Source organism: Choloepus didactylus, chromosome 21 (genome assembly GCF_015220235.1).
Source record: "Choloepus didactylus isolate mChoDid1 chromosome 21, mChoDid1.pri, whole genome shotgun sequence".
NCBI lineage: Eukaryota > Metazoa > Chordata > Mammalia > Pilosa > Megalonychidae > Choloepus > Choloepus didactylus.
This window is the reverse complement of record NC_051327.1, coordinates 12071586-12086063: the sequence shown is the minus strand read 5'-3', so window position 1 is coordinate 12086063 and position 14478 is coordinate 12071586. Positions and strand designations below refer to the sequence as shown.

The window sequence follows — 14478 nt, the reverse complement described above, 5'->3', positions numbered from 1 at the left end:
GGGGGTGACGTCGGTCACTGAGGGGTGTCCGGCACTCTTCCAAGGGCCTCTCTAATTCAGTGGGTTCAGGGTTGGGTATCAAGTCCCCCCTCTGTTTTGCCCTCCTGTCGCGACGTTTGACTCTTCCTCTGCCTTCCTTTTTGAGCAGCTCACATCCCTCCATCAGTTAATTCATCACCAGAGTGACAGATAAGAATTCTTTTATCTCATAATTAAATTTAATCTGATCTTGGACTCATTCTTTGATGGCTTCATCTTTTAAGCGATACATCATACAAATACCTTGTCATTATGATGCATTGTGCCAATAAGGCACCCGTGCCCCTCTGGAATGACAGGGCTCTGGTGAGACATTAGCATGTGGAAGGCATCCGAAGCCTCGGAAAGCACAGAAATTAATGACTTTCAGGAACCCTTTGGCTTGTGGACAAAGTCACGTAGGTGTTGGGGCTTGGGGGACAGGATCATTGGGAACAAATTCGGGCTCACACCCAAAGAAAGATGGCCTTGTTCCCGAAGGCTGGCCCCTGTTCTGGGAAAGTGTGTCCCACCTCTGGTAAGAAGCAAACCCAGGAACCCCTTTCCCCCAGCAGGGATCAGATTCCTGCAGAGCATCCAGGAGAGACGTCAAAGCAGGGAAGCTTTTGACCGTGGGGGAAGCAGCGATGGGGACTGAACCTAAGTACTTTTCTTCTGCTAAGGAAAACCAAAGATGCACATGAAAAAGAGAGGAGACAGAAGGCAGGAGAGAAAATACCATTGCCATTTTACACATCTGAAATTCGATACCATGGAGTTCTGAGCTGTTCATTTCCATTTCCCATCTCTTATGGGAAAACCGCTCCTCCTGCATCTCAGCGCAACACTTAAAAATTCATTTTGCCTCGTTACAGTGGGAATATTGAGAGCCTTGTTCTGTTCCTCTGACTCATCTTCTCTCAAAACATTCAAAGTGGTTCTGGTTTTATTCCTTAGGGTTATTAGGCTCAGACCTCCCGGGCTGATCCACGCAGCCCCTGAGTCCCCCTCGTCCCCTTTTCAGACCTCTTTGGAGGCCAGCCTTACTCTGTTTCCATTTCCCTAGATTTTTCGAGGCTTGCAGAGACCCAAACCTCTTTCACTGCCATCTGCTTTGCATCCTTTTTCTATTTCCAATCTCCAGTTCCCTCTTCCTAATTATTTCTGACAAGTGAGTCTCACGGTCCACATCCAGGGAACTGGGGTGTTTGATTTCCTGAACTGAGGACAGAAGTAAATTCACTCGCCTTTGATTCAACCTTAAGGAGGACTCGAGGTTAAGAAAGACTTACTGTGCAATTTCTTTCTTGCCAGAATGGGTGGAAGAGCTATTCAGAAAATCAGAATTGCAATCATAAATTGTTTTCCGAAGCAGATTCTTAGTTTAAAGTTTTCTATCTCCTTAGAAGTTTTCTCCAGCCACAGAAAGGGATCTGGGACAGTTTTGCGTTTATGTTAGGCTTAGAGTGAGGAAGTGCCACGATATCCACCAAACCTTCCTACTTACCCACAGCTGTTACTTTCAACTGCCCAAGTCCATGACAGTCACTGCTAACTTTTTCTTCCTTTTTGCTAAAGAAGCAACAGCATTACCGAGAGTTTGGAAAATACAAATTTAAATGACCCACTATCCCACCACAAGGATTATCATTTCTGAGGCTTTCAGCTTTATTTATTTATTTATTTATTTTTGCATAAAAATATGTTGGTTTCTTAGGTTGTTTTCATATCACTAAATTTATAAAGAAACAGCATAGCTGCTTCTGAGGGACGAGAAAGGGGAAGGTGACACCTCTTGGTGAAAAGGAACCCAGCGTCTCAGCACTATGAGGTTCAGCAGAGCGAGTGCAGAACATTGGAATAATCTCATCCCATCACTATTTAGTTCAGTCAAAGAGTTCTGATTTCTTTTTGGAACAGCAGTGAGTGTCCGTTGAATGATTATTTTCAAAGGTGTTGTTTGTTTGAAATTGGAAGTATCTGAGAACATGGCCAATCAGTATTAAAAGTGGATCCTGAAGAGATGGGCTGGAGGAGTTTAAGCTATTGGTACACGATGTCGGGGCCTCAAGAGTCTGGGTCCCCATCAGAGGAGGCCAGAAGAAGACTGGATGTGAGCTGGAGATGTCTTAGACTACCCTCGTTATACAACCTCAGGAGCTAAGGGGTTGTGCAAAATACCATGAAGGAGGCTTCTGTGAGAGAACCTGGTGGGATTCCACCTATGTGGAGACCACTGTGGGTGCCATGTACACACAGCATTGGTGGTAGAAGGGTGTGAAGGCCTTCTTCAGGTCGCTCTGTGAGATGGTGTTGTCTATCCTTGCTGGAAGTGCACGGTGCTGCAGCACACGTTCTCTTCATGCCTTCCTTTATGTGACAGCAGAGGCTCTGTATCACAGACGGTGGGTCCTGCTTGGTACTGCTCCCAAAGACTAGGTTCATGTCTTTGAAATTTCCAGAGGCCCTGAGTGTGTGGACCTTCCATGGAGATTTATATGTCAACCAGCCAAATACTGAAGGTGAGTCACAAGAAAGAGTTGTCAGGAGGCTTCATGAGCAAGGACATGGGTTCTAGTCAGCTCAGTCTCAGTATCCAGCCCATGCTCTAGATACTTTGTCATGCCATCCTGCCAAGCTGAATCAGGAACTGGCCAGAGCCATGCATCTTAGCAAGAGTAGAGATCAGGAAATGACACTTCATGCTCATCTTGTGCCAGTGTTAATTCTTTCGTGGTGATACTAAGAGATGTTAAATTTCTATGTGTTGTGCCCAACAGGAGTCCCAAATCATATCATATGCCTCCCTTAACCCATAAATCTCATTATATATTGCCAAAAGGTCATTCCAGAATTCAGCTAGACCTTCCAGCATGGTTCAGTTCTTTAAGCAAATGTTTGAACAAGTTACTTGGAAAGATGGAAGAGACATGGAGGCTCCTACATCAAGAAAGTCACAGTTAATTAAGATGCTACTGTATAAAATAGGCAGGTGATGGGCTAAGTTCAACCAATGTCTTTTTCCTGTTATCAAATCAACTTGGGTATCCTTCGACATAATTATGAACATCACTATGCAATTGGTGACACAAATTTTCCCCTAAATGGCCAGGTGATATTTACTGACTGTCATTAAATGCCAGACCTGTTCTAATCACTCTAAGTGCAGTAGTTCATCTAACTTTCATACCAACCCTATGAATTAGATACTGATCTGGTTTTCCTGGTGGGACAATCTCTGCAATGTTTCAAAGTATACAATATCCTGAAGTCTTGTGCTATTGTGTCTTTCTTATCTTTCTTCGTTAATTGCATTGTTTATAAGAAACCAAAATATCCAAATCTCATACACAATTGGGTGGTTAATAATTTTCTTCTCCCGGGAGTTTTGTAATACCCCACTGATAAAATTTCATTCTTTCTTGCCTTGTTTCTGAGAAGCTCCCATTAGTCCTATTTTAATGATGGAAAAACTAATCTCCCAAGGCCGTAAAGGTTGGAAAGTAGAGTGTGAGGAGGGAAATGACCAAACTTGAGGCTGGATAAATCAGCAGGAGACAGATAATTCAGAGCCCTATCTGGATTATTGAGGAGTTTGAACTTTTATGCCAGCCTCAACAGGGAGCCATGGAAAGGATTTAACAAGGGGCTTGGGACATATTTTGGAAAGATCGCTTGGGCTGCAGTTTGGAGAATGAATTGAAAGCGTCTTGAATGAGAGACAAGAATTCAGTTAAGAGACTGGTGCAATAATCTTGGCAAATGTCAATGGTTGGTTGAACTCAAGTAATGACATAGTGAGACAGGGAGAGGAAGACAAATGCCAAAGCTGATTAGGGATAAAATAGATCCATACTTTGTACTCTACCCAAGGATAAATTCCAAATGAATCAAGGATCTAAATGTAAAATGTGAAACTATATAAACACTAGGAAAAAACACAAGTAAATTCCTCTTTAACTTCGATGTAAGGAAAAACTTTCTAACTGTAACCCCCAATCCAGAGGCAATAAAGGAAAAGATTGATATATTTGACTGTATTCAACCACAATACAAATTTTTGCATGGCAAAAACACCATAAACAGAGTCAAAAGCCAACTGGTATGCTCACTTCAGCAGGGCATACACTAAAATAGGAACAATACAGAGAAGATTAGCATGGCCCCTGCACAAGAAGGACATGCAAATTTGTGAAGCATCCCATACTTTTAATATCTTCAGGACCTTGTGTTAGGCAGTGATTTCTTAGACTTTGCATCAAAGCAACAAAAGAAAAACTAGATAAATGGAGCTCCATCAAAGTTAAAAACTTTTGTGTATCAAAGGACTTCATCAAGAAAGTAAAAAGACAACCCACAGAATGGGAGAAAATATTTGGAAACCATATAGGTGATAAGGGTTTAATAACCAGTGTGTATCAAGAAGTCCTACAGCTCTACAATGAATGGACAAACAGCCCAATTTAAAAAATGGGCAAAAGATTTGAATAGATGTCTCTCCAAAGAAGATGTGCAAATGGCCGAAAAGCCCATGAAAAGATGCTTAACGTCATTGGCCATTAGGGAAATGCAAATCAAAATCCCAGTGAGATACCATCCACAACCACTAGAAGGGCTGCTATTAAAAAGGCAGAGGATAAGTGTTGGAGAGGATGTAAAGAAATAAGAACACTCGTTCATTGCTGATGGGAATGCAAAATGGCACAGCCTCTGTGGAAAACAGTTTCCTGTTTTAATTCCTCAAATACACAGAATTAAATACTATATGACCTGTCAATCCCTCTTCTAGATATATACCCAAAAGAATTGGAAGCAGGGACTCAAACAGATATTTGCACACAGATGTTCATAGTGGCATTATTCACAATTGCCAAAATATGGACGTAACGCAAGTGTCCATCCAGGGAAGAGTGGATAAACGAAATGTGGTAAATACATATAGTGGAATATTATTCAGCCATAAAAAGGAATGACTTTCTGATGCATGTGACAACATGGAGGAGCCTTGAAGAAATCATGCCATCATTTTGGGTGAAATAAGCCAACACCAAAGGACAAACTGTATGATCTTACTGACGTGAAATAATTAGAATTAGCAAACTCAAAGAGTCAGAAACTAAAATGCAGGTTACCAGGGGCCAGGGTGGAGGTGGGGAATGGGGAGTTGATACTTGATTGGTGCAGAATTTCTGGTTGGAGTGATGGAAGAGCTTGGGTAAAGGACGGTGGTGATGGTAGGAACACCTCTGAATTCTATATTCAAATGTGGTTAAGGGGAAATTTTAGGTTGTATAGCTATTACTAGAATAAAAATTTTTTAAAAGTAGGACTATGCAACCCAAACAGTGAACCCTATTGTAAACTATTAGACTATAGTAATAGTACAATTACAATAATATTGTCTCATCAATTGCAACAAAGTTACCACACTAATGCAAGGTGTTAATAGTAGGGGTGGGATTGGTGGTATAGAGAACTCTGTATTTTCTGCATGATTTTTCTATAAACCTACAACTTTTCTAATAAGAAAATTATTTTAAAAATGCCAGCTGACAAACTGGGAGAAAATATTTGTAGCATATACCACATACAAGGGCTAATATCTCTATTATATAAAGGCCTTAAAACTTGAGGGTGAAAGGACAAAAAACATGATAGAAAAATGGGAAAAAATCATGAGCACTCAAGTCACCAGAAAGATATAAAAGGGCCCCCAAATATATAAAAAAATGTTCAAATCCATTCATAATTAGGAAAATCCAAATTAAAACAACCCTGAGATACCATTTTTCACCTGTCAGATTGGCAAAATTGAAAATGTTGACAGCACATTCTGTTGGCAAGACTGTGGAGAAACCAAGGCCCTCTCAGACAGTGTTGGGGCGAGTGCAAATTGGTACCACCTTTCTGGAAGGGAATTTGGTAATACCCAAAAAACTACCTATGCACTTACTTTTTGACCCAGCAATGCCACTTCTAGGAAGCTACCCTGAAGATACATCTCCAAAACATGAACATGAAAGTACATATGCATAATTAGTCATTGCAGCTTTGTTTGCTATTGCAAAATATTGGAAACTACCTAAATGCTTGTACATAGGAGAGTGGTTGAATACACTGTGTTACAGCCACACGATGAAGTACTATGCAGCTATGAAAAATAACAAGGATGTGCTCTGTGATTTCCAGGACATTTTGTTAATTGAAAAGAGCAAAGTACAAAAGGATTATGTATAGTGTGCTAACCTTCAGGTAAGATAAATGACATGAAAATAAATACCCGTATCTTCTCATATCTGCAAAAGAGATACATGAAGGATAACCAGAAACTAATGCGATCGGTTAGCTAACTACAGGGGGTGGGTAGGAATGGGGTGGAAAGAGTGGGAGCAGGGCAGAAGAGATGAGAGGAAGTGTAACTTCTCTCTAGCATACCTTTTTGTAAATCAAGCTCCTGGAACCGAACAGTCAGAAAATAATAAAATAATTAAATTTAACTAGGGTGATGGGAGGGAGACCCACGTGAAAGACAAACAGTAACAACTTAACCTAATTGTGTATTATTATAAATGAATGCATGTAACCACACTGAAGTGGATGGGAAAGAAAAGCACTAACCTAACTAATTTCAGAAAACCATTTGAAAAATGTTGACAGAATACTGTAAAGTTAAAGAAAAAAACAACAAATTCTATATTCTGGTTAGTAAGTTTGTCTGTGACAGAGTATGAGTTAGCAGTTCTGACTCAGTTAGCAATTCCGTAGACTGTAGTCGAGTTCACTGCCATCTGCTCGGCCACGACCCAGAAGTCCCCTCTGGAACTCTTTTGATGCATATGTTGGTGTGTTTAATGGAGTCCCTCAGGTTCCTAAAGCTATGTTCATTTTTCTCCATTCTTTTTCCTTCTGTTCCTCAGGTTGGTTAATTTCAATTGTCTCAACTTTAAGTTCATTGACTCTTCTTTCTGCTCAAATCTTCTGTCGTACAGCACTAATGAATTTTTTTCTAACGAATTTTTCATTTCAGCTATTGTACTGTTTAGCTCCAGAATTTGTTTGCTTCCTTTTTATAACTTTTATCACTTTACTGATATTCTCATTTTGTTCATACATCATTTTCCTAATTTCTTGTAGTTCTTTGTCTATGGTTTCCTTTAGCTCATCGATCATGTTACAAACTATTGATTTAAAAAAAAAAAAAAAAAGCACACAGCTACCCTAGGACTGAACAAGTAAGTAAATAAATTGTGGATAATGAGAACCAAGTTTCTCACTGTTGGGGAAAGGAGGAGGGTGAAATGAACTCAGTGATGTTGAAATAGAATGAGTGAGATCAGTAGAAATGCATGATTTTAGACAACTGTTTAGGAGGTAGAGTTGGCAGGAGTTGATGATTGAGAGGTCTGGGGGACGAGAAGAAGAAGTCAAAGGTGGCCTCTAAGTTCCCATTCACTGAGACTGGGGACACAGATTTTGGGGGGAGGAAGATGAGTTCTCTTTGGGGCAGAGTTTGTGGGCCTTTGGGAACACTAATAGTGATATCCCCTAGGCAGCTGGACATGACAACTGGGGCCGAGGGCAGTGCTGCAGAAGCAGATGGAGGTTGGGGATTTAGAGATGGCAGATAAGGCACTGGGGAGGATGCGAGGGAGAGCAGGCCAGTGGTCTTAGGACAAGCCTCAATGCAGCTCCACAGTTAGTGGGCAACAGAGGCAGGGGGTTTGACATCAGAAAAGGGGGTGTCCCTCAAACCAGAGGCAATAGAGTCAAGTCCTACTGTGCAGAGGTCAAGAAAGCTAAAGACGGCACAGTGTGCATTAAATGTAGGAACAAAGCGTAGACGAGAATACTTTCCATAGGGCATGGTGAAGAAGCCAGGCTGCCCTGGGTGCTGGAGACAAGGGTAATGGAGGCGGTCAAGACACGGTGGGAGAAAACTCTCCCAGGAAGTGGACTGTGAAGGTAAGAAGGGAGGTGGATAACAGTGAGGGGCTGTGGACCCCAGGGAGGGTCTTGTTTAGATAGGGGCACTAGGTATATATATGTACCCCCAAAAATTGAAACAGGCACTCAACAGATGTTTTTACACCATGATCATAGTAGCATTATTTCCAGCAGCTGAAAAATAGAAACAACTCACTATACATCAACAGATGAAAGGACAGACAAAATGTGCTGTACACATACAATGGAATATTATTCAGCCGTTAAAAGGAATGAAATCCTGATACGTTGTTACAAATGGATGAACCTTAAAAATACTATGCTAAGCCAGACACAGAAGGAAAAACATTGTATGATTCCACTTATATGAAGTATTTAGAATAAGAAAATATAGAGAGCTCAAAGTAGTTCGGAGGTGAGCAGAAACAGGGGAGGGGAGTGGGAAGACTTTGCCTAATGGATACAGAGTTTCTATTTGGGGTGATGATGAATGGTGGCGATGGTAGCACAACATTGTGAATATGATTAATATCACTGACTTGTACGCTCAAATATGGTTAAAATGGCTGATTTAATGTTCTGTGTATAAGTTATCACATTAATAATAATAATAATAAAAAGATCAGGACAGAGGAGAATTTGAGAGCATCTTTAGGGGCAGGGTGAAGTGGATGTGCCAGGAAAAGCAGAAAGAACCAAACATAAAGGAAATGTTTACATTTCTAAAACATTAGTGGAAAATCCAGAGAACACTGAGGATTAATGATCGGAAAGTGGATGCTCTGTCATTTTAATTTGAACAAAAATGGCGCCAAACGCTGAATTTCCCCTGGGTCGTATTATGGGATATAGCAGAAATTGAGGCTATTTTTGTTTTCCAGAGAGAAATTGATGGGCTCACTTCAAAGGAAAAGATGGAAATCACCTGACCTGCTAGCTGGGTTTACCCTTCCAGGAGCTACATCTTCTTAGCTTACCCTTTCTAGTTTACAGTGCTAAAAGCTCCAATTTCCAGGGGAAGATATTCTTCCAGGGAATTCTAAGGAAGTAGTTTTTCTGATTGAGGTGTATGGCACATGGTGGGTGGTCTACAAATGTTTAATGTTGAATGAAGAGTGAACAAGAAATGAATGAATTGAAGAGTGAACAAGACATGAATGAATAAATGAGGTGGGGAAGGGACCCTGATGCTTCAGCCAGAGCAGGGTGGGTGTCGGGGCGAGGGCGGCCTGGCACAGCGCCCTGGGTCCACCGGTGAGCTCAGTGGGAGGGTGGAGATGGTCAACACAAGGGCACCCAACCTAGTTGGAGAGGCCCACAAAATGGGGAGGGAGAAGCCACTTGTGCCAATGGGGGGCTGGGCTTCTAGAATCGAGAGAGAGAATATAGTCCCTTCTGAAGAAGAAAACAGGGGAAGTGCACCCACTTTTCTTTTGCGAGTTCATTTGTCATTTTGTTTGCATGTCTCATAATGGCTTATCCCAAATACTGAATTCAAAAGGAAAACTGCAATTCCTCAGTATTAGCATTAATTTATGGTAATAGTCATTTCATTTAGTGCACCCACTTTTGCAAGGTCATTATCCTTGGTTACATAACATCATGCAAATTAATAAACCCAGAACTAGACCTAGCATACAGTGGATGCTCAGGTGATGTTGGGAACCTGAACCCAAATCTCAGAGCATCTACAAATACACTTTTATGCGTGAATGTCCTAACTCCTCTGCAAGGATGCTGGCTCTACTTTCCAGGGTGATGGAAGCTGATCAAGGCTGTCTTAGCAGATGGTTTGCCTGGGGTTAGTGGGGAACATGCTGGGAGCAGAAGGCAAGGGAGCTCATCTCTCTTGCCTGCAGAGGTGTGAAGGAGGGGCAGTGAGTCCAAGATGAGAGGCTAAGAGAGCTAAGGACCAGTGTTGTCAGCGGAGCACAGGGGTGGCTTTGGGGGATGCCAAGCAGAGACACCAATAGTCCAGTCCAAGGCCCAATACTTCCAAGATTCCATTCCAGCCCAGGGAAGGGCACATAGGATATGGGCCAAACCAGGGTAACAAAGAGGGTAGGAGACTGGCAGGAGCAAAGCAGGGGACAGACCCCAGCCTTCTTGGGGTCAGGGGTCCAACACAAGTAATCAACAGAGCCAGCCCTAGAGAGCCCAATGAGCTGGGTAGTCAGCTGCTCTCCAGTATTGGAGAAGTGCTTGGGGCATCAAACTATGGACAAATTGCTGGCCTAGCTCTGGGAGAGAAGAGGCCTGGAGTTACGGAGATCTAGGAAGGAGCTAGAGACGGGAAGGGCTGATCGTGCAAGGCCATACTGGAGCCTGTTTAATGGAGAAGAAAACAGGACTTTGCTGAAGCAGAAACAAGACCCCAATTCTCCACAAATGGGTGTGGTCAGGAGAATAGTAGTGAAAAATATAAAGGGCTCACTATGTGCTACATAGTCCTTCCCCTTAATTTTTTAATCTCCCCCAAATCCTATAATTATTCCCAACCCAAAGAAGAGGAAACAGAGTCCCATGCGGGTAAAGTAACTGGCCCAGGGCCATGGAACTATTATGTTACAGACTCTTAGGCAGTCTCCAGGGTCCTAGTCCTTAACCATTGTGCTCTCCTGCCACTTCGATGATACAGAACAAAGGTTACACATTCTGCTGTAATTGGCAAAATTAAAAGGTGAGACAGTTGAGCAGTGGTACAGATTTAATTCATTATGCTAAAAAGGGAGCAAAGTATTTTCCAGCATTCCTATTCTGTATCAGGATGCAATCCTGCCTTCCAGCTTCACGTACAGAGTGGCCCCATAGCCAAGAAAGTAAGGCAGTTGTCACCAGTGCACTATCTTATTAAAAACAGAGTCCTTGCTCCTTTACCCCTTTTAGCCATCTCAGGCCCGCTTAAGCAATTTCCCCTGGGAAGTCAGGGCCCTGTTGCCTATCATCCCCTCTCTCGAAGGCTCTTCTGGCTCATCGTGCTGCTCCCCACATTCAGGGTCCCTCTCCAAGAGGCCCCAGCTCTCTCCACAAGGCTGTGTGGGACAGACCCTGCCACTCCCAACCCCCATGGACCCTGCCCCTGATCTGTCCACTCCCGGGACCTGCCCTCTGCAAGAATTCCAACCCAGGGTTTTGCAACACAATTATGTCTCCCCATCCCAAGTAGCAAGTGCAGCTTCTAGAAACATCATGCTTCAGCCAGGTGTGATGAGTCCTAATGGTGAAAGGGAGAAGGACTGGGGAGGGGGGCCCTTGGGATAATGAATAACCCCAGGAGCCAGCCCACCCTGCAGAGAACGTACCTGGTGCTTAAGCATGTCTTCTAAGAACCCAGACTCACTTTATTTTATGTATTTATTTTTAATAATTCAATTTTATTGAGATATATTCACATACCATGCAGTCATACAAAGCACACAATCAATTGTTCACAGTACCACCATATAGTTGTGTGTCCATTACCAAAATTAATTCTTGAACATTTTCATTACCACACACACAAAAGTAATAAGAATAAAAATTAAAGTGAAAAAGAACAATTAAAGTAAAAAAAGAGCACTTGGGTGTTTTTTGTTTTTTTCCCCCCCTGTTTTTCTACTCATCCATCCATACACTGGACAAAGGGGAGTGTGGTCCAAATGTCTTCCCAATCACATTGTCACCCCTCATAAGCTACATTGTTATACAATCATCTTCAAGATTCAAGGGTTCTGGGTTGTAGTTTGATCATTTCAGGTGTTTACTGTTGGCTATTCCAATTCATTAGAACCTAAAAAGGGTTGTCTATATCGTGCGTAAGAGTGCCCACCAGAGTGAACTCGGCTCCTTTCGGAATCTCTCAGCCACTGAAACTTATTTCATTTCATTTCACATCCCTATTTTGGTCAAGAAGATGTTCTGCATCCCACAATGCCAGGTCCAGATTCCTCCCCGGGAGTCATATTCCACATTGCCAGGGAGATTCACTCCCCTGGGTGTCTGATCCCACGTAGCGGGGAGGGCAGTGATTTCACCTGTCAAGTCGGCTTAGCTGGAGAGAGGAGGGCCAGATTCATTTTAAAAATCAGCCTTGTTGAGGTTAGTACAATAAATTGCATCCATTTAAGTGTATCTTTGATGAGTTTTGACAAGTGTACACACCTGTGAAACATCGCCACAATCAAGATGTATTACATTTCTGTCACCCCCAAAAGATTCCTCGTGCCCCTTTGCAGTCATTCTTTTTCTCTGTCCCCAGCTCTCAGGCAGCTACCACTTATCCTCTTTGAGATACATTTTTGAGACATTTGTTTTCCTATATTCACTTTGGGATCTGGCATTGGAGTGCCCCAAAGGCAGAGTCCTCTGTAAATGTCAAAAGGCCCATGGATAATGGTAGATACATGATATTTTGCATTTGTCAAAACCCATAGATCTTACAACACATAGCATGAACCTTCATGTAAACTAGAGGCTTTAGTTACTAATTTTGTATCTGTATTGGTTCATCAGCTGTAACAAATGCATCAAACTAATGCAGGATGTTAACAGTAGGGGAAAGGATCTGTTTGCTTGGGGCTTCCAGGGAACTCTGTACATTCTAGATAATGGAGAGCAGTTACTTAAGATGTGCAGAATTTTTAACTCGGTTGAATTTGAATGAGTAGAAATGGATAGAGGTGATGGTAGCACATTATTGTGAGTATAATAAGCTGTGCTGAACTGTGTGTGAGTGTGGTTGATGGGGAAGTTTAGAGTCATATATGTCAACAGAAGGAAAGCCAGAGGTTGAAACATGAACAACTCAGTGAATCTTGTGGTGGACAATGACTGTGGTTAACAGTACAAATATAAAAAATTCCCTCCATGAACCAGAACAAATGTATAAAACTATTATAAGGAGTTAATAATAAAGTGGTTTATGGGGGAAAATGCAAAAAAATATAAATTAATTAAGTTGATTGTTAAAAAAAAGAAAGGCCACTGGGGACAAAGCATCTTCCCAGACCTATGGCCTCTACTGGATCAAATTTGGGACTAGGTCTTGGCTCTCTGGGGCCCTAGAAGGGCTCTTGTTCATTGTTGGGTTGCCTCATCCTTTGTCCTTCACACATGTCCAGGACGGTGAAGGAGACGTTCTATTTCTTTTTAAGAATATACATGTACGTGTAGACATGTAGTCACGAGAAACCATTCTTAGGGACTTCAACCAAATAATAAACAAATAAATTCACCCCAAAGCAGGTTTGGATCAGTGGAACTCATCTCTGTTTCCTATGTGGAAGCTGGTAAACTGCATTTTTCATTGAGCCCCGGTTTTCAACATGACGATGACTGATTTTAAAGTAATGAGAAAGACCCTTAATGTGAAAGCAATCATAAGCCATGATTTTATTGACAAGTCAATGGATTTTGCTGTGTTCCAGCATCATTTCACAATTAGTTGGCTGCATTTTGTTTATCTGGCTATAGCCTGCATATTGTAGTTTTCCCTCAAGGCTGTTAAATTTGGGTTAATAGTTGTGTGTGTCTCTTACATCATCTCAACTAGAAAGTTCCTTTTTCCCTTAAATGAGAATTAATTTGAGTTCAGAGGTGTTTGTTTTTTTTTTTTTTTTTTTCCTCATGCATTAAGGTTGTAGATAATAACATTCTCCTCTTGGGCCCCTCAGTCAAACCTAGAATAATCTCATCCCATTCAAAAGATATTTGTAGAGCATTTGCTTTTTTCAAGGTATTCATCTTGATTATTCTTGGTCCTCGTGCTATATAAAGGTGGGTAGGAGGTTACTATCCACACACACACCCATAGAACAAGAAATGACACATACATAAAATACAAAGTGATTTAAGTTGAAAGAGATCAATCATGTGGGGTGGAGGTTTTGTGGAACCAGTGGAAATAAGAGTTAGGATTGGGGCAAGAGTGGGGGATCTCCCACTCAGAGAAGATAGGCCTGTTGGCTGCTTTTGAGAAATCTCAAGCTGTCTGTCTGACTAAGCTAAGAAATTAAGAATTAATCCTGAAAATGTAAGATCATGGTAAAAAAGTTTATTAAGTTGGTGGGCAGTGGGAGCAATGGAAGGTTTAGAGACAGGAAGTAACATTCTTTGAACCTGTAGGCCTGGGTAGGATAGATTGGAACTTGGAAAGGCCTGGAAGCAGGAGGACCAGTTACAGAGCTACTGTTCAGGCCTTCGGAATATTCACATCTGGAATTTTAGGAGGAAACATATGAGAGGGACATTCGTGGAGGCAGAATTTGTAGGACTGGCAACCGTGTGGATGGAGGGAGAGGGAGAGGATATGGGTAAAAGTTTTCATGTCTAGAACCCGGAGGCGAATCATGATATGGGTGTACCGCAGGGAGTGATGGCCTCTTGGCCGTAACTTGACAAGTGAATGCTGACAAGTTTCAGGCAGTCGGGAGCTCCGAGGAAGAGTCTTTGCCCATTGGCTCCTCAGTGGAGTACATGATCTGTGAACATATGCTTCTCCTCCTATTAGCAACAGTGAGCATCATATTAGAGTGATAA

At 42.0% G+C, this 14478-nt stretch overlaps 2 protein-coding genes and 1 non-coding gene across 4 annotated transcripts in view; 2 read left to right on the top strand and 1 right to left on the bottom strand.

The window, feature by feature from the left end:
* The window catches only part of CALN1 (calneuron 1), a 494531-nt gene that overhangs the window by 14265 nt on the left and 465788 nt on the right, over positions 1-14478 (bottom strand). The window lies entirely within an intron of this gene.
* The window catches only part of GALNT17 (polypeptide N-acetylgalactosaminyltransferase 17), a 442768-nt gene that overhangs the window by 422372 nt on the left and 5918 nt on the right, over positions 1-14478 (top strand). The gene's annotated exons all lie outside the window — the stretch shown is intronic.
* LOC119518333 lies at positions 4125-4229 on the top strand. Its single transcript, XR_005213723.1, has one exon. It is a non-coding gene; the product is annotated as a U6 spliceosomal RNA (small nuclear RNA).